The sequence below is a fragment of the Bufo bufo genome, chromosome 2, assembly GCF_905171765.1.
Source record: "Bufo bufo chromosome 2, aBufBuf1.1, whole genome shotgun sequence".
In the NCBI taxonomy this organism is placed as follows: Eukaryota; Metazoa; Chordata; class Amphibia; order Anura; family Bufonidae; genus Bufo; species Bufo bufo.
Window position 1 is genome coordinate 236072211 of NC_053390.1, and position 17357 is coordinate 236089567.

Here is a 17357-nt window from a genome sequence, read left to right on the forward strand (position 1 = left end):
AAACTTTTTCATGGTCGGGGTGTCTAATATACCGTTAACAGATATTTAGCCTGTTCTATAAGTCAGTGAGATATTTTCTCTCCTATTGTTACTCTATTTTATCAGTAATCTTTCTTTCCTATATAAATGACAAGAAAAAATAGGATTGTGAGCTTACTAGGCTGAAGTGTATCAGTGTATTTTATTTAGAGATGAGTGAATTTCTCAAAAATTCGATTCGGTCAGTTCGCTAAATTTTCCAAAAAGATTCAATTTGATCCGAATTTATTTGTGGAAAATTGTGTTAAAAAACTGCTATTTTCTGGCTGTGGAGAGCCTGTATAGTGGTGAGGAACACTGTGTCTTGCAGTAACATACATAGAGAGTCTGCTGTGGTAGTGAAACAATACTGAGTCAGTATGACACACACATGACAAGCGTCGCTCTTAGAATCACTGCACACTTCACTTATTTGGGCAGTTACGGGGCCAAAACTGACCAACTCACTCAAGTGTGAACTCAGCCTTACAGGTCGATGTTAGCGCCAAGAAGAAGCGCAGTAGTTTTACACCGTCGTCAGCTGATACAAGTAGAGCCCCCCTGACAGAGTGGTGAGGGTGTAAGCAGTAAGTTTGTGTTGACGTGACTGTTTATTTTGCCCTTCCTCTGATCCATCAGAACAATAACCCTCAACAAAAAGGATCCTGTCTGTGAGCATCCGCCTTCACTCGGTCAGCATTTGGTCAGTAATCTATCAATATTGCTAAAGCCCAAAAAAAACAGGAGTGGATCCAAAACAGAGATGACATGTGAATAGCATATTTGCATGTCTTCTGTGTGTTTTGTACCCACTCCTGCTTTTTTATACCAAATCATAAGCCAATCCTGATGCAAAATAGGGACCATGTCATACAGGCCTTACAGCTGCTACAAAGACAGGATCCTTTGTGCATCTCATTTTTCCTTCCTTCTGACAGATCAGAAGAAGGGTCAAATAAATGATGATCTCAACTGGGCCAAAAAGGCAAAATAGTGGCTCAGGCATGAAGTGGGGAGGGTGGGAACAGCAATAGAAGTCCACAGAGAGGCCCAATGACATAGTGTTGAGGTGGAAGCAGCATGAAAAGACCACAGAGTGGCCTAGTGACAGAGTGGGGAGGTGGCAGCAGCATGAGGAGACCACAGAGTGGCAGAATGACAGAGTAGTAAGGTGGGGGCAATAAAAGTACAAGCTGAAGATGGTAACTAGCAGTAGGAGCACTTTGCAGCAGGTGTGGCATAAGGTGGGTGGCAGCATCAGAATAGTAGCTGAAGAAGTTAGCCAGAAGAAACAGGCCTCTTTTTGTCAAAGCTTAGGTTTAGCACCATGGATGATCTAGTCTGATGCATCAGGCACTGGTGTTTGAAAATCCTGGCTGATCCACGCCTGAATAATCTTCACAAAGGTCAGTTTCTACACATTTTGGGTGGACAGGTGAGTTCTCCTTGGGGTAACTATGGCCCCTGCCGCACTAAACACCCTCTCTGATGCCACACTGCTGGCCGGGCAGGAAAGCTTGTCCAGGGCAAACTCGGCCAGTTGTGGCCACAAATCCAGTTGGCTGCCCAGTAGTCCAGGGGATCTTTGATGTGGGGTGGCAGTGTGTACTTCTTCAAGTATGCCACAACCTGTTGGTTCAGGTTCTGCGCTATGTCTAGCTGCTGCTGTTGGTGAGTAGTTTCTTCAGTACCCTCTCCTACTGTGTCCTTCTCCCATACCATGTAGATTGTAAGCCCTCATGGCCAGGGCCCTCTCTCCTTCTGTATCAGTTTGTAACTCATCTTCTTCATACTTAGTGCAATTGTCTGTATTATGTACAGTATGTATACCCCTTTTCATATGTACAGTGCTATGGAATGAATGGCGCTTTAATAATAATAAATAATACAAATAATAATAAAAGGCAGGTGAAGAAGACTGCTCTTCAGCGACTCTAGACTTAAGTTGCTGCTGATGGAGCTGGTAATGCTCCTGCCCCCCCCAGCAGCCATGACAGTGGAACGTGAGCACAGAGGGCCCCCGTGGGCAGACCTGCGTGTGGATAGGCGATGGCTCACATAGGCAGCGGCCAACTGACTACATAGGATGTCTCGATAGTAATTTAGTTTGTCCTCCCTCTCAGTGGGTATAAAAAAGATCCCCATTTTGGGCCAGTAGCAAGGGTCTAACATGGTGCAGAGCAGGCAGTCAGCCCTCTGGTGTATGGTGACAATTTGGCTGTCACTACGCAAGCAAGTGAGCCTGCATCGGGCCATTTGCGCAAGTGACTCAGAGGGACTCCCTGCCTCCATCTCCATTGCATACTGCCACGGTGTGTCTGGGTCCTCTGCCTCATCTTCCTCATGGTCCTGTAGCTCCTGGCTGCTCCTGCTCCTGCACTCCTTTCACCTGTGTAAAAAAACACCCATTTCTCTACACATTGCTTGTGCTCGGATGTCCTCCTCCTCTAGTTCAGCCCCCACAGGGCTCATGTGGCTGTGAGATGTAGTTGCCACGTCTCCTGTCCCCTGGCCAGCCAGATTTAGCAGCATCTGTTCCAGGACATAAATCAGTGGAATAATATTGTTCATCCCTTAGTCCTGGCGACTGACAAATAAAGTGGCTTCCTCAAAGGGCCCGAGCAAACGGCAGGTGTCACGCATGAGCTGCACAGGGAAATGCCACACCGAACATAGGAGGAAAAGGGGTGAGACCGTTGTAAGAATGGGGTCTTTAAGTATGTATATATATGTCCCTCTATCATGAGATTGAAAAGAAATCCATGTCACTTTTTAGACATAGCACAAGTTAATTAACCCAGACTGCACCTGGTTAGGTGTATATAAAAATCGACCATTTTCATGGGAAAAATTAGCCACTGATGAAGGAGTCCTAGTCCACTCCGAAACGCGTATGGTGATCAGAAATCCCATGAAACAAAGTACGGGGCCGGAGGATTAAAAGCGCTTAAAAGTCAAGCAAGAGGAGAGGGATCGGTGAATATTTTTGTTTCTTAGAAAAGCTGGATACCTGTAATTTCCTGGTGAGATCTTTCCTGGTGAGACCTAACCTTGCGTGAAACAAACCATTAGCGCAGGAGTACTATCAGGTAACCACCAGTACAGCACAGCTGCAGACGTCCACCGAGGATCCCAAATCCCGCACAGAAGACTTCCACAAGCTACTTGGAACTTGAACCGCAACTACATCGTAGCCTGCAACAACTCCATTACACGTGGGACGCCACGAGTGATGCAATAAAAACCGGCACTACTCCATCTAAAACAGTGAGTAAAACAGCTCCGGTTTGCTTTACAAACAGGCAGCGATATTCAGCGGCATTATATTGAACATATAAAGTGACGATCAATCCGTGAATACAAGTGATTATATTAAGGACTATATCTAAATATCAGACTGTTCCTTACTATTCAAAGATTACTGATCGGGACATTAGCTGGGTTAATTAACCCATCGGAGAGACAATAGCTCTCATTTATACAAACCCTGAAGCCTTGGCCAAAATACAGGGAACCATTAATTCATATTACTGTATTTATGTCTTTTATGCCTTTTATGAATTTTATAAAGTATTAATTTTAGCTATATGATTTAGTATGTTTTAAATAAGTACTGTATATAATGAGATTCAAATAAATATATTGTTCTATTAACCCTCCTTGTGGAACTAAGTGGTGGTGTGCCCTACTATCCTTTTATCCTTGATCTCAATTTTTTGAGGATTGGGTGAATCCTCTTTGTAGGTGCACCCATACCGTTCTTGATTAGTAGGTGAGCCCTCTCTATTGGATTCTATTTTCTATATTATTGGTATATCACACCCCTGCTTCAATCAGTTTTTTTAGGGGGCAACTGGTATTTCACACCAGTAGAAATTATTTGTTCCAATGTTGTTTGTCACTATCTATAGCTACAGTAACACAGCAAAACGGCAAACAATTGCTGCACTACCTAAATGCACTATATAGAAAATATATCATTGGTATATAACACCCCTGCTTCAAACTGTTTTTTTAGGGGGCAACTGGTATTTCACACCAGTAGAAATTATTTGTTCCAATGTCGTTTGTCACTATCTGTAGCTGAGCTATCGCAGCTAAACCGCTAACAAATGCTGCATTACCTAACTTCGGTATATAGAAAGTATATAATTGATATATAAAACCCCTGTTTCAATCTGTTTTTTTGGGGGGCAACTGGTATATCACACCAGTAGAAAATATTTGTTCCGATGGCATTTTACTATCTGTAATTGAGGTAAGACAGCAAATCCGCAAACAAATGCTGCACTACCCAAATGCACAATATAGAAAGTATATAATTGGTATATAACACCCCTACTTCAATCATTTTCTTTGGGGGGGGGGGGCAAATTGTATATAACACCAGTAGAAATTATTTGTTCCAATGTCGTTTGTCCCTATCTATAGCTGAGGTAACGCAGCAAAACCGCAAACAAATGCTGCACTACCCAAATGCGCTATATAGAAAGTATTTCATTGGTATATAACACCCCTGCCTCAATCAGTTTTTTCAGGGGGCAACTGGTATATCACACCAGTAGAAATTATTTGCTCCAATGTCGTTTGTCACAATCTGTAGCTGTGGTAACGCAGCTAAACCGCTAACAAATGCTGTACTACCCAACTTCAGTATATAGAAAGTATATAATTGATATATAAAACCCCTGCTTCAATCAGTTTTTTTGGGGGGCAACTGGTATATCACACCAGTAGAAAATATTTGTTCCAATGGCATTTTACTATCTGTAGCTGAGCTAAGGCAGCAAAACCGCAAACAAATGCTGCACTACCCAAATGCACTATATAGAAAGTATATAATTGGTATATAATACCCCTGCTTCAATCAGTTTTTTTGGGGGGCAACTGATATACCACACCAGTAGAAATTATTTGTTCCAATAGTTTTTTGAACACTGTGTAGCTGTTAGACAGTATACTATAAGTATATTACACCCCTCAGTAAGTCACACTTATCAATAGCACACCTATACCAGTCCTTAAAAGGACTTTTTTTTCCCTATTAGCTAGCGTTTGGTGTCCCTAACAGTCTGTCCCTGCTCCACACATCAACCTCTCCCTACACTGGCAAAGAACTGAATGTAAAGTGGCGGCCAGATCAGGTTTATTTATAACGTTTGGGCTATGTCCATGTGCTGAAACGTCTCAATTGGCTGTACTGTACCACCTGATCGATGTGTCATGGGTCAAAGTTCTTCAAAATGTAAAATAATATGTCGCCGGAGAACATCGCCATATGTTCGCACGTTCGGCAAACCAAGAACGAGCAAAGTTTGCTGCTAAACGACCGCTGGGAGAACCGCAAGGCCATCTCTACCCTTAATGAGTATTTGCTGGAAGCTGGTATATCAAACCGCTTAATCAATATTTGGTGGAAGCTGGTGTATCGCAGGCCTCAATCAATATTTGGTGGAAGCCAGTATATCAATCCCCTCTACCAGTATTTTGTGGAAAAAGGTATATAGAACCCCTTAATGAGTAATTGCTGGTAGCCGTTATATCAAACCCCTTAATCAATATTTGCTGGAAGCTGGTGTATCGCATGCCTCAATCTATATTTGGTGGAAGCCGGTATATCAATGCCTTCTATCGGTATTTTGTGGAAACATGTATATAGAACCCCTTAATGAGTATTTGCTGGAAGATCGTATATCAAACCCCTTAATCAATATTTGGTGGAAGCAGGTGTATCGCAGTCCTCAATCAATATTTTGTGGATGCTGGTGTATCACACCCCTCAATGAATATTTTGTGGAAGCCGGTGTATCACACCCCTTAATCAGTATTTTGTGGAAGCCAGTATATTAAACCTCTTAATCAGTATATTGTGGAAGCAGGTATATCACACTTCTTAATCATTTTTTTTGGTGGCAACAAGTATATCACACCAGTTGCAATTAGTTATTCCAATAGTATTTGTCCCTCTATCTAGCTGCGGTATCGCAGCAGAACAGCACACAACTGCTGCACAATACAAATGCACTATAATATACTTTATATGTTAGAAGGTATATTATAGGTATATCACACCCCTCAATCAGTTTTTTTTTTTTTTTTGAGTGGGCAACAGGTATATCAGTCCAGTTGCAATTAGTTATTACAATAGCTTTTGTCCCTCTATCTAGCTGCAGTATCGCAGCAGAACCGCACACATCTGCTGCACAATACAAATGCACTATAATATACTTTCTATGTTAGAAAGTGTATTATAAGTATATCACACCCCTCAGTATGTCACACCTATCAATAGCACACGTATACCAGTCCTTAAAGGACTTGTGGCCATATTAGCTAGCGTTTGGTGTCTCTAACAGTCTGTCCCTGCTCCACACAGAAACCACTCCCTACACTGTCAAAAAACAGAATGCAAAATGGCTACCAGATCGGGTTTATTTATAGGGTAGGGGGTATGTCCATTTGCTGAAATGTCTCAATTGGCTGTCCTGTCCCACCTGATGGATGTATCATGGGTAAAGTTCGGCACAATGAAAAAGAATATGTTCGCATGTTCGGCCTCTCCACTTTTTTATCAACTCAACCATAACAACCCATAAATTTGAGAGCCCTATGGTTTTTTAATAACACTTACTAAAGTGTTCTGAAATGCTGTGGGTCTCCAACTCTTTTATTATATTGCAGAGGTGTTCCTGTATTGTAAGCTGTATTGTATGTTTTCTGAGGGTCTTTCCTACATACTGGAATCCACAGGGGCATTCCAGGACATATATGACCCCCATACTTTCACACGATAGTTCTCCCTTAATTCTAAAACTTTATCCACCCACGGTTGAAGAAATGCTATCTTCCTTTTTTCTTCTGTTTTTGTTCCTGTTTTTCTACTGTTGGTGGTGCTCCATTGAAAGAGTGACAGAACAACCTTGGAAGGGAATATACTTACCTTTTGAGACCACTGCAGAGAGAATCGGCACAGATTTTGTAATGTTTTGAATTGTGACATTGATAGAGGAATTTGTGGCCTATCCCCAGCTGAATCCTACTGCCAACGTATACACTCAGCAAAGGACAGAAAATCATATAGATATTGCATTTTCACCAGCATCTGAGGGGTTGAATGTCTGCGTTCGGTGTTATTGGCGATTGCAGACTTTAGCCCCGGGCCTCTACTATGTAAAACAGCAGAAACCCGGTGGCTATGGCGCTCACAGCGGGCCGCCATTTTTAAAGACAGGACATCTGCCATATATGTACAGCGGATGTCCTAAAGAGGTTACTCTGGTTTTCAAGTTGGTCCATATGTCTACTTTAATATGCCTACTTTTTGTATCCTAGCGGATCGTCTTACCTACTTGCTGGTGGTGCAGTCTCAAAATGGCAACTGATGGAGTGTCATGTGACCAATCCCATTCATCAGTGGCCTCTGTTCACTTACATTGGGGAAAGACAAAGGATATTGTCAGCCCCAAGGGAAATAGTCAGCCCCCAGTGTAAGTTTACTTCAATCCATGCTTCTGCCTTTAGTAAGTCTTGGAGAGAACATGGCTGGAAAGCGCCACACTGGTGGCACCCCCATTGATCAGCTGTTTTCAGCAACTATTGAAACTAAACAGTGGACAAAGCAGGAAGCAGTGGTCATGCCGGCGTATGCAGCTGAAAATGTATTAATTTAGAATTAATTGTCGCATTTCTAGTTTAGACAGTACTTTGACTTTTTGTTTTTAATCTTCTGCCAAGGAAGCAACGGTTATAGGTTACAGTTTTAGGAGAATATTTCTCCATGCCAGAAGCAAACTAAAATGAAAACTTTTTAGTGAACAGTTACACAGAACAGTAATATCTATGAAGGTATTGAGCGTGTATAATATACTATTGCTAATCAAAATTATGTGACAGATGCCTAGAGCTAAAACAATGCTAAATACTCCACTGTAAGAAATTTGACTATACTCATTCTTTTTAGTGTTTGAATCACTTAGTCTTGTAGTTTGGTGAAAGTAACATAAACAGTTCATAACCATCATGAAAAAGTTACTGACATGAATTTTAGATGACATCACCTTCATGTTACCTCAGAAATGTGTGGAGCAGACTTAGGAACATTGTTATTAAAGATTTAATAGAGGAAGACTGCACAAGGCTAAAAGAGTTTTATCTGGCTCCATTATCCTGTTAAAAGTAAGAATAAGATAACTTTTGGTTGAATGAGGAAAAGTTTTTCATTCAACTCAGGAAAGTAAGTGCATACAATACATTTCTAATATTCACATGGTATAGTAATTTTGTATCTCTTTATTACAAGTGCTATCAAAGAAACTTAACGGCACGTAAAGATAATGCATATTTTTACTAATTAAAACTAGAGAAAAAAACATTGCTTTTTCAATTTTTTTTTATTTTCTGAGTGTAGCTATTGCACTATTTTATTTTCTGTACATGATTATGCAATAGAGGCAGCCATCCGGCCTGGTTGCTGACAGCATTTAGAGATATGTTTGACAACAGCCACTCGAACCATACCCACAATGGAGAGATGAGGACTTCATTGACTTCTACAGGACAGTGTCTTATTTATTTATAATTGATGTCTGCCATTGTAATGCTGCATGTGATAACAATGAGATGACTGCTGAAAAATTATTTCAACAGAACAGGAAATGTCAGTTTATTATTATATTTAGTGCAAGTGTGAAAAATTTTGGATCTTTATATATTTTTTAAATATGTTTCACATAAAAGCTTGATTTAAGCCCTAAGTAATAGTATGTCACTGCAAGTAGGTAGTCAGTGCTCAGTGATGTTCTTTTATGATGATGTACTCTGATGGAGTGGGTTCAGGAGTTGTGCTTTTGCCACTCGCCGATGCCGACTATATAATACAGCTGGCATCCTACTTTCATTGCCAGGATCGAAGATAGCTGGCAGTTTAACCACTCAGATGTAGCTAGTATAGGGTCTGTCAGAGGACAGAGTCTGTCCTCTGTCCTCCTATTGCTTCTATTGGTCCTCCCGTCAAAGCAATTGCAGAGTGTTGAGCATTTGTCTTGGTGGCCAGTAGAGTTTTCTTGAAATTCATTTTGTGTCCGATTCAACAAGTTGTTTTTTTTAATTCAACTTGTGGTTGAAACAATTTTATGTGAATTAAAAATGTGGGACACTCTGAGGTCTCCTAGGAGTTAATTTTTCTTCTCTCTTGTCATTAATTTTTCCCCCAAAATTTTTGCTCTTTTTCTCCCCTCCACACTTTTAAGCTTTTTATGGCAATGACAGAAATAGCAAATAATGTCAGAGTGACACTGAAATATATAGACACTGTATGGATAAAAGTATGGTTGACGGTGTTAAAGCGTGTTTAAAAAGCACACTGCGCCATCCCATTTCTTATGCTTTTTAAATATTAGAATGTTCCGAAAATTGTCCTTTAGCGGAGACAGATGGTATTTAAACACACATCATGTTATAGGAAAAAAACTGTGGCTTCTTGACAGCAAGCGTCCCAAAATGATGCACGTTTAATTGTCAGAAAAAATAGTGGCTGTTTATTTAGGAGCAGCAGTACAGTGTGAATGTGGAAAGGGTAAAGTGTGTCAGGGTAATAGTGGAAGCAAAGTATAGAACAGAAAAGGCAGTAGATGTATGTGTGGCTTGGTCTAGATCTGCCAGGTTTTGAGCCTGCACCCACAGTATTAGTAGCATCACCAGTTCTGGAGCTGACTACCATAAAAGCAGATCTGGCCCTGACACTTCTTATGGAGGTTTTGGCTGTACATTACCTCTGCCCTTTATTTTCACTGCAGCCACCACCATCCTCCTTAATGCCTCCTCCGCAGCACCTCGATTCGACTCCCTGGTCTTGCCCAACACACAGTCATTGTCATAGTCCTCACCCTCCGAGACACTTTTATCAGACTCTGATCATGCTCTGTATTTGCCCCAAGTGCCATTATCATTGGGGTCTCCACTGACTCTACCACTGTTACCACCACTACCATGGTTACACCTGCTGCTACTACTACTACTACCAACACTCCCCGAAGTGTATGGTAGCCGTCATGGCACCTAACAGGTAGAACTTAGTGTAGGAACCCGTCTAACAGAGATCGCCTTGACGTGCGTCAGACGGGCTCAAATAATTTTGTACAAAACGATTTGCCAAGTATCTCTCACTTATAGTGTAGCACTTGTAATTATTATGCAATTTTGTACTCTATATTGCAGTGAGTTGTCGCATTGCATGTTTTTGTCTTTTAATGTTACTACCAACAGCAACAAAGCTATGCTTGGGGTCCCCCACCTCCTCTTGAACCTCCTCCTCATGGTAATCCAAACGCTGACTGTTCACACACAAGTCATCATGAGGGAGACTATTTTGAGTGTCTTCCATTGCAGAAAAGCACTCAAGAAAAAATTAGAAATTATGCAACTGAAAGGCTTTTCTGAGGCTACAAGAAGGAGGAATGTTGTGACACCTGGCTCCAAGGCCCGGTGTCAGACTCACAATCAATCTGCTGTGACTAAAAAGAGGAGTGAAACATCCTGTCCACAATGTCATCCACTTTGTCTTCAATAGTAATGTGGTGCCTATCGGAAGCCAGGGAAACTGTGGCCTACTACTACTACTAAATAGATGACTGGTACTACTACTACTATGTGCACTGCTGCTTAAATTTTGACTCTTGGATGATGAGGTCTTAGTCTTTGGTTTTCCACTGTCTCATTTACCAGAAATTCTGTTATGATGCCTATATTAATGTAAAGTAACAGGTTTGGTACACAGATTATTAAATGGTTGCAAAATTGCAAGACAGAGGTTCAATTAAATGTCTCTCCCCCTCTTAAAACTCTAGTTTTAACAATTTACTATGGTAATAATGCATTTATTGCAGTAAAATGCATTTGCTATAACTGCACGGTATCTTGAAGTCATACAATGTGTTAACTAAAATAGGTACCCTAATGCAGTTATTGCAGTAAAATACTTTTACTAACATGGGTATACATACAGTTGTTTTCAAAATTATTCAACCCCCACTGAAATTGAGTGTTTTGGCCAGTTTGACATTGATTTTGATCATTTCAGTCATCTTGTTTACAATTAAATCAAAGAGGCACTTGTAAGTCAGACAAATATAACATAACATTTATAATGAAATAACCATAAATGTATTTTCTGTGCTCACATCATTATCAGTTTTATTCAACCCCCAAGTGACATTCAATCTTAGAGCTTAGTACAACATCCTTTTCCAGTTATAACAGCTTTTAAACGTGAAGCATAGCTTGACACAAGTGTCTTGCAGCGATCTATGGGTATCTTCGCCCATTCTTCATGGGCAAAAGCCTCCAGTTCAGTCACATTCTTAGGCTTGCGCGCTGCAACTGCTTTCTTTAAGTCCCACCAGAGGTTCTCAATCGGATTTAAAGCGAACCTTTCACCTGGATTTCACTTAATAAACTATCAAAAGTACCTTATAGATCATCCTCATTGTGTTAGCACACGGTCTTGTCCCGCTTTTCTGGCATGTATATGCATGGAAAAATCGCTTTATAAAGTACTCTTCTCCAGCTCCACAAGTCACGGTAGAAGTCAAGGGGGTAGCCCTTCCCTCACTCCAGGCTGTAACTCCCCTGCCCTAACCCCGCCTCTATGCAGTCTAATTGACACCTGGCTCAGTCCCCGGAACCGCGCTTGTACCGCTTGTACAAGCGCGGTTCCGGGGACTGAGCCAGGTGTAACGTCTGCCAAGCCTCAGGTCTGCCAAGCCTCCGGTTTGTGACGGGCTGCATCACATTTTCATCCAATATCTCCTGGTACTGAAGAGAATTCATGGTACCTTGCACACGCTAAAGCTTCCCTGTACCTGTAGAAGCAAAACAGCCCCAAAGCATTATTGACCCCCCACAATGCTTCACAGTAGGCAAGGTGTTCTTTTCTTCATAGGCCTTGTTCTTCCTCCTCCAAACATAGCGTTGATCCATGGGCCCAAACAGTTCTAATTTGGTTTCATCAGTCTACAGAACACTATCCCAAAACTTTTGTGGTTTGTCCACATGACTTTTGGCATACTGCAGTCGACTCTTCTTATTCTTTGGAGACAGCAAGGGGGTGCGCCTGGGAGTTCTGGCATGGAGGCCTTCATTACGCAGTGTGCGCCTTATTGTCTGAGCTGAAACTTCAGTACCCACATCTGACAAATCTTTTTTCAGTTCCTCAGCAGTCACACGGGGACTTTTCTCCACTTTGCGCTTCAGGTAGCGCACAGCAGTCGAAGTCAGCATCTTCTTTCTGCCACGACCAGGTAGCGTTTCAACAGTGCCCTTTGCCTTGAATTTGCGAATGATGCTTCCTATGGTGTCTCTTGGTATGTTTAACATCTTTGCAATCTTCTTATAGCCATTGCCCTTCCTGTGAAGAGAAATCACCTCTTCTCTTGTCTTCCTGGACCATTCTCTTGACTTCACCATGTTTGTAAACACACCAGTAAATGTCTAGAAGGAGCTGAGTATCACAGTCCTTTTAAATCTGCCTAATTGGTGCTTATTATGCTTGATTGCTGCTCCTTGACATCCACAGGTGTTTTCAATACCTGATCAAAAACACTTGAATGAACCTCTGTTCTTAAGAGTGGTAGTCTTTAAGGGGTTGAATAATTATGTCAATGAAGAAATCACAAAAAAAAACATTTAATACTGTATTACAAAAACAATTGATGTCATTTTAGTTGCATTTGGTTCTTTATAAAGTCCTTGTAAGATTTCATTCTGAACACAATTACAAATGTACACTAAATTCCCTAAAACCCTTTACAGCATTGGGGGTTGAATAATTTGGAACACAACTGTAAGTGTTGGAAAGGGGTACTTTTATCCATTGTTTCTTTGGTGAGCCGCTGATTCGCAGCGCTACTGATAGCTGGCAGATTAACCACTCAGGCTATAGGTGACCATGGGTTTGCTCTCTCTGACGCTGAATGATACGAGCGCGGGACATCAGCTCACATGTTCAGGCCAGCCAATCAGTGTAAGGCTAATAGCTAACATTGCTATGGCATTACACTGAAGGGAATTACCTGAACGTTGATTGACTGCTTAGGAGGCGCCAAACGTGCGGGGAGGAGACTCGAGCAATGCAACCAGCACACGTGGTATTCGCCGAGTACCGCCACGTGCCGAGCATAGCGATGCTTGAGCCGAACTGGTGCTTGGCCGAGCATGCTTGCTCATCACTAACTGCCGCCAATTATCAGATCAAATTGTCCCCATTCTTCAACAATGGTTTCCTGGTTATATTCTGTATGTCGCCCACAAATACAATCTGCCCTGGATGGGGCACCCGTCCTATCGTGATGGCGTCCTCACACACCTCTGATGCCATATATTTTTCAACGTTGATTCTAAGCTTTTTGCATAATGACTGGGAACTCGTGTTTTCCCTGACGAAGAGACCAGGGGCTGGTAGTTATGGTTTGAATCTTGATAAACTTCGCGACTCTTCCGGGCTCCAAGCAATCTTGAAGCTTTGTATTCTCATTGTCTGTAGCTACTAGAGGCCTGTTCATGCCAGGCAGGTTCCCCAAGAAATATCTGGGTCAATGAGCAGCTGATACCGCACTTGCATCAATCTTGACAGGATTCATCTCCAGGTGGAGAGAAATTGTTTTTTTTTTAATGCTTTCTCCATTGCAACCAGGTCGTCGAATAACCAGATAGGCAAAACTTAATTTTTTTAAATTAAATTTATTAAATATTTAATATTAAATGGAACCAAAACTAAAATTATAAGAAACTAAACTTAAATTCGCCAATATATTATACCAATCTTCGATGGAAATTCACGGACAATCAATTTGCCAAGCCTTTTGTGCAGGAGAATGTGTATTATTAAATCGTGCAGAGCCGAAGTGGCCTCCTCATGCTGCTGCCACCTCCACACTTTGTTGTCATGCCACTCTGTGGCCTCCTCATGCTGCTACCACCTCCACAATCTCTTGTCGTCGTGCTACTCTGTGGCCTCCTCATGCTGCTGACACCTCCACAATCTCTTGTCGTCGTGCTACTCTGTGGCCTCCTCATGCTGCTGACACCTCCACAATCTCTCGTTGTTGTGCTACTCTGGCCTCCTCATCCTAATGACACCTCCACACTTTGTCATTGTGCCACTCTGTGGCCTCCTCATGCTGCTGCCACGTCCACAATCTCTCGTCATCGTGTCACTCTGTGGCCTCCTCATGCTGCTGCCACCTCCACAATCTCTTGTAGTTGTGCTACCCTGTGGCCTCCTCATGCTGCTGACACTTCCACAATCTCTCTTTGTCATGCTACTCTGGCCTCCTCATGCTGCTGACACTCCACACTTTGTCTTCGTGCCACTCTGTGGCCTCCTCATGCTGCTGCCACCTCCACAATCTCTCATAGTTGTGCGTCTCTGTGGCCTCCTGATGCTGCCGCCACCTCACCACTATGTCATAGTTCCACTCTGTGGACTTCTCATTCTGTTCCCACCCTCCGAGTTCATGACTGGTCCACTACTTTGGCTTTCGTCCTGGCTGACATCATCATTTATTTGACCCTTCTTCTGATCTGTCAGAAGGAAGGAAAACTGAGACGCACAATGGATCCTGTCTGTGTAGCAGTTGTAAGGCCTGTATGGTCCCATCAGAATTAGCTTATGATTTGGTAGCCAAAAGCAGAAGTGGGTACAAAACACAGAAGACATGAAATTTTCCATTCACATGTCATCTCTGTTTTAGATCCACTCCTGTTTTTTTGGCATTTGTAATACTGATGGATTATTGAAAAATGCTGACCGAGTAAAGGCGTATGCTCCACAGACAGGATCCGTTTTTTGGGGGTTATCGTTATGATGGATCAGAGGAAGGGCAAATTAATCAGTGACGTCAACACAAACTTACTGCTGACACCCTCTCCACTCTGTCAGGGGGCTCTACTTGTATAAGCGTTTAATAGAACAGGTTCTGTAGATATCTATGTGGAATCAGCTGACGAGGGTGTAAAAGGACTGCGCTTCTTGGTGCTAACATCAACCTGCAAGGCCGAGTCGATACTTCAGTTATTTGGTCAGTTTTGGCCCTGTGACTGCCCAAATAAGTGAAGTATGCCGTGATTCTAAGAGAGACTGCAGTGGCCAGGTACGGGGGAATAATTAGGAATAATATTCTGCATTTGTTCATGACGTCAATTGCAGCCTGCACAGGGTACTATCCCAGGGCCCTTCCAAGGTGTTATAACGCACGTCCCAGATTAGAAATGCCAGAGTGGTGTAGTGGCCTATAATGTCTCTATAGTTTGGTGGTAGTTGTGTCACGGTGTCTCCTACCTGGGTATGGCTGGACTCCTGGCTCCTGGCTCACTTGCAATAAATTTGAGTGTAGTGATAGTAGGAGTAATAGAGGAATTTTGCAGAGTAAATGATGTCCAGACCTTTAGATGAAATTCAAACATTGCTTTACTTGAGATAACTTGCATCCAAGCAGTATACAGCTTTGGTCTCTTGGTCCCTGCAGGTTTTCGCAACGATTGGCAGGAATGAATACTTCTGCTTTAAATGTAACTTCTGCTATGTGGGGACAGACTAGCTGAGGAGGAATAAGCTTCTTCTAGACACTGGACTTAACTCACAGATGGATTCTCAGGGGATGCTATCTTCCTGGAATTCTAGAGGTTGTCTGTGGTTTTCTGCTTTGTTCATCCAGCTGAGCTGAAGGTGCTCAGATGGGAATATGGCCAAGTCTCAGCCGAGACTAGGCCCTTGCTATCTTCCCTATACAGGGGAACTCCTCACACACAGCCTACCCCTAGCAGGGGGTGGGCTACACACTGCCATAACTTCCTTCTCCACTCATGCAGCAGGATGTGGGAACTGCCCACTCTCTCCACAGAGGGGGAGCCCAGCTGGAATAAACCATTCCAGCCCAGATACACTAAACTGTCTCTGCCAATGTGTTGCTGCCACCTACTGGTAACCAGGCAGTATTACATGAACAATGACATTTAACATAGGTTTATATGCACATTTGTGGAGGACATAAGCAAAATCACATAAGATGACAGTATAAAGCTCTTAGAAGATAGTAGTGGGGTAGAGGTATGTAGTAACACAAGTATGGGGTGTTACATTCCCCCTTACTTTGATTCAAGCCGCCCTCGGCTTGTGCTTAGGATAAGAGGATTAAGCTCTGGGGTACACAAATAAATACAAAGTGCTGCATGAGGTACACATAAAGACATACAAAGACAAACGTAAAACAGCTACCCTAAGGTTCCTGCCCGAATGAGTAGAGTGTCTTATTAACAGTTTCCCTCTCGGTATACCCAGTGAACCAACGGTCTGCACTAAGTAATCATTACTGGCTTTCTTTTAAGCTCTAGTATGAAGAAAGCATGGGGGTGTCTTTACTCTGTAGTCCCACCATTGTTTAATTAAATACCCACAATTGGAAGGGTGGCTTTATCCTGTATTCCATTCTCTGCACCAAAGTCTGAAAATAAGGCATATAGCATGATCACTATGGTGACTAAGGATAGCAAAATGTCTCTAAGGCGGAGTGCTAGGCCTTAGGCAAAGGCACAGAAGGGGAAGGTATACGCTTCTCCAAACGCTTCTGGCAATATCACAGGTGGAGGGTATAATAATCCCATGGAACTCCTGGAAGACAGCCCAGGATGGGGATTTAGGAGTCCCATTACCAATCCTCGCACATATAACAAACAGGAAGGAGGGGTATATGACTCCCCTTACCATTCCCAAAGTAGCGGGGTTACCCTTGTAGTTGCTAGACCTGCCTGGGACTTACCACTTGTCCTACCTGGGTAAACAAGTTATGAAGTAAGGTGTAGGCCATTAGTATTAAGCGTCCAAAGAGGCAGTCCATGTAAAGAGAACAGAGCTGAAAAGCAAAGTGACACAAAAGAAAGGTGCTACTGATCTGGCTAAAGGCAAAAATTAAGTAAAGTTTCACAAAAAGTGCATAAATTCACATTGCGGCATCTGTAAAAAAGTCCATGCAATGGGCATGAGTACTTGAACGTTGCTACACCTGTAAACATTTAGGCAAAATTAGTGCAAGATTAGAACAGTATAAGTCACAAAGAGTTCAGGTACACGTTTGAGTCTTTTCTTTGGGTGCAGGCTTGTAACGTTGCATAACTTGAAACAAGTAGAAAAAATATATATATAATCTTTTGTAATCCAACATGAGGTATGGCTTGACTGCTAGATGGAGTCTATGAAGTCCAGGCACAAAAAAGATAGATGAAGGAGCCAATAATGTAAACAATAAACAGTACGCAATGTTTCTTACCAGTCAAAGTGTGTCCATGGC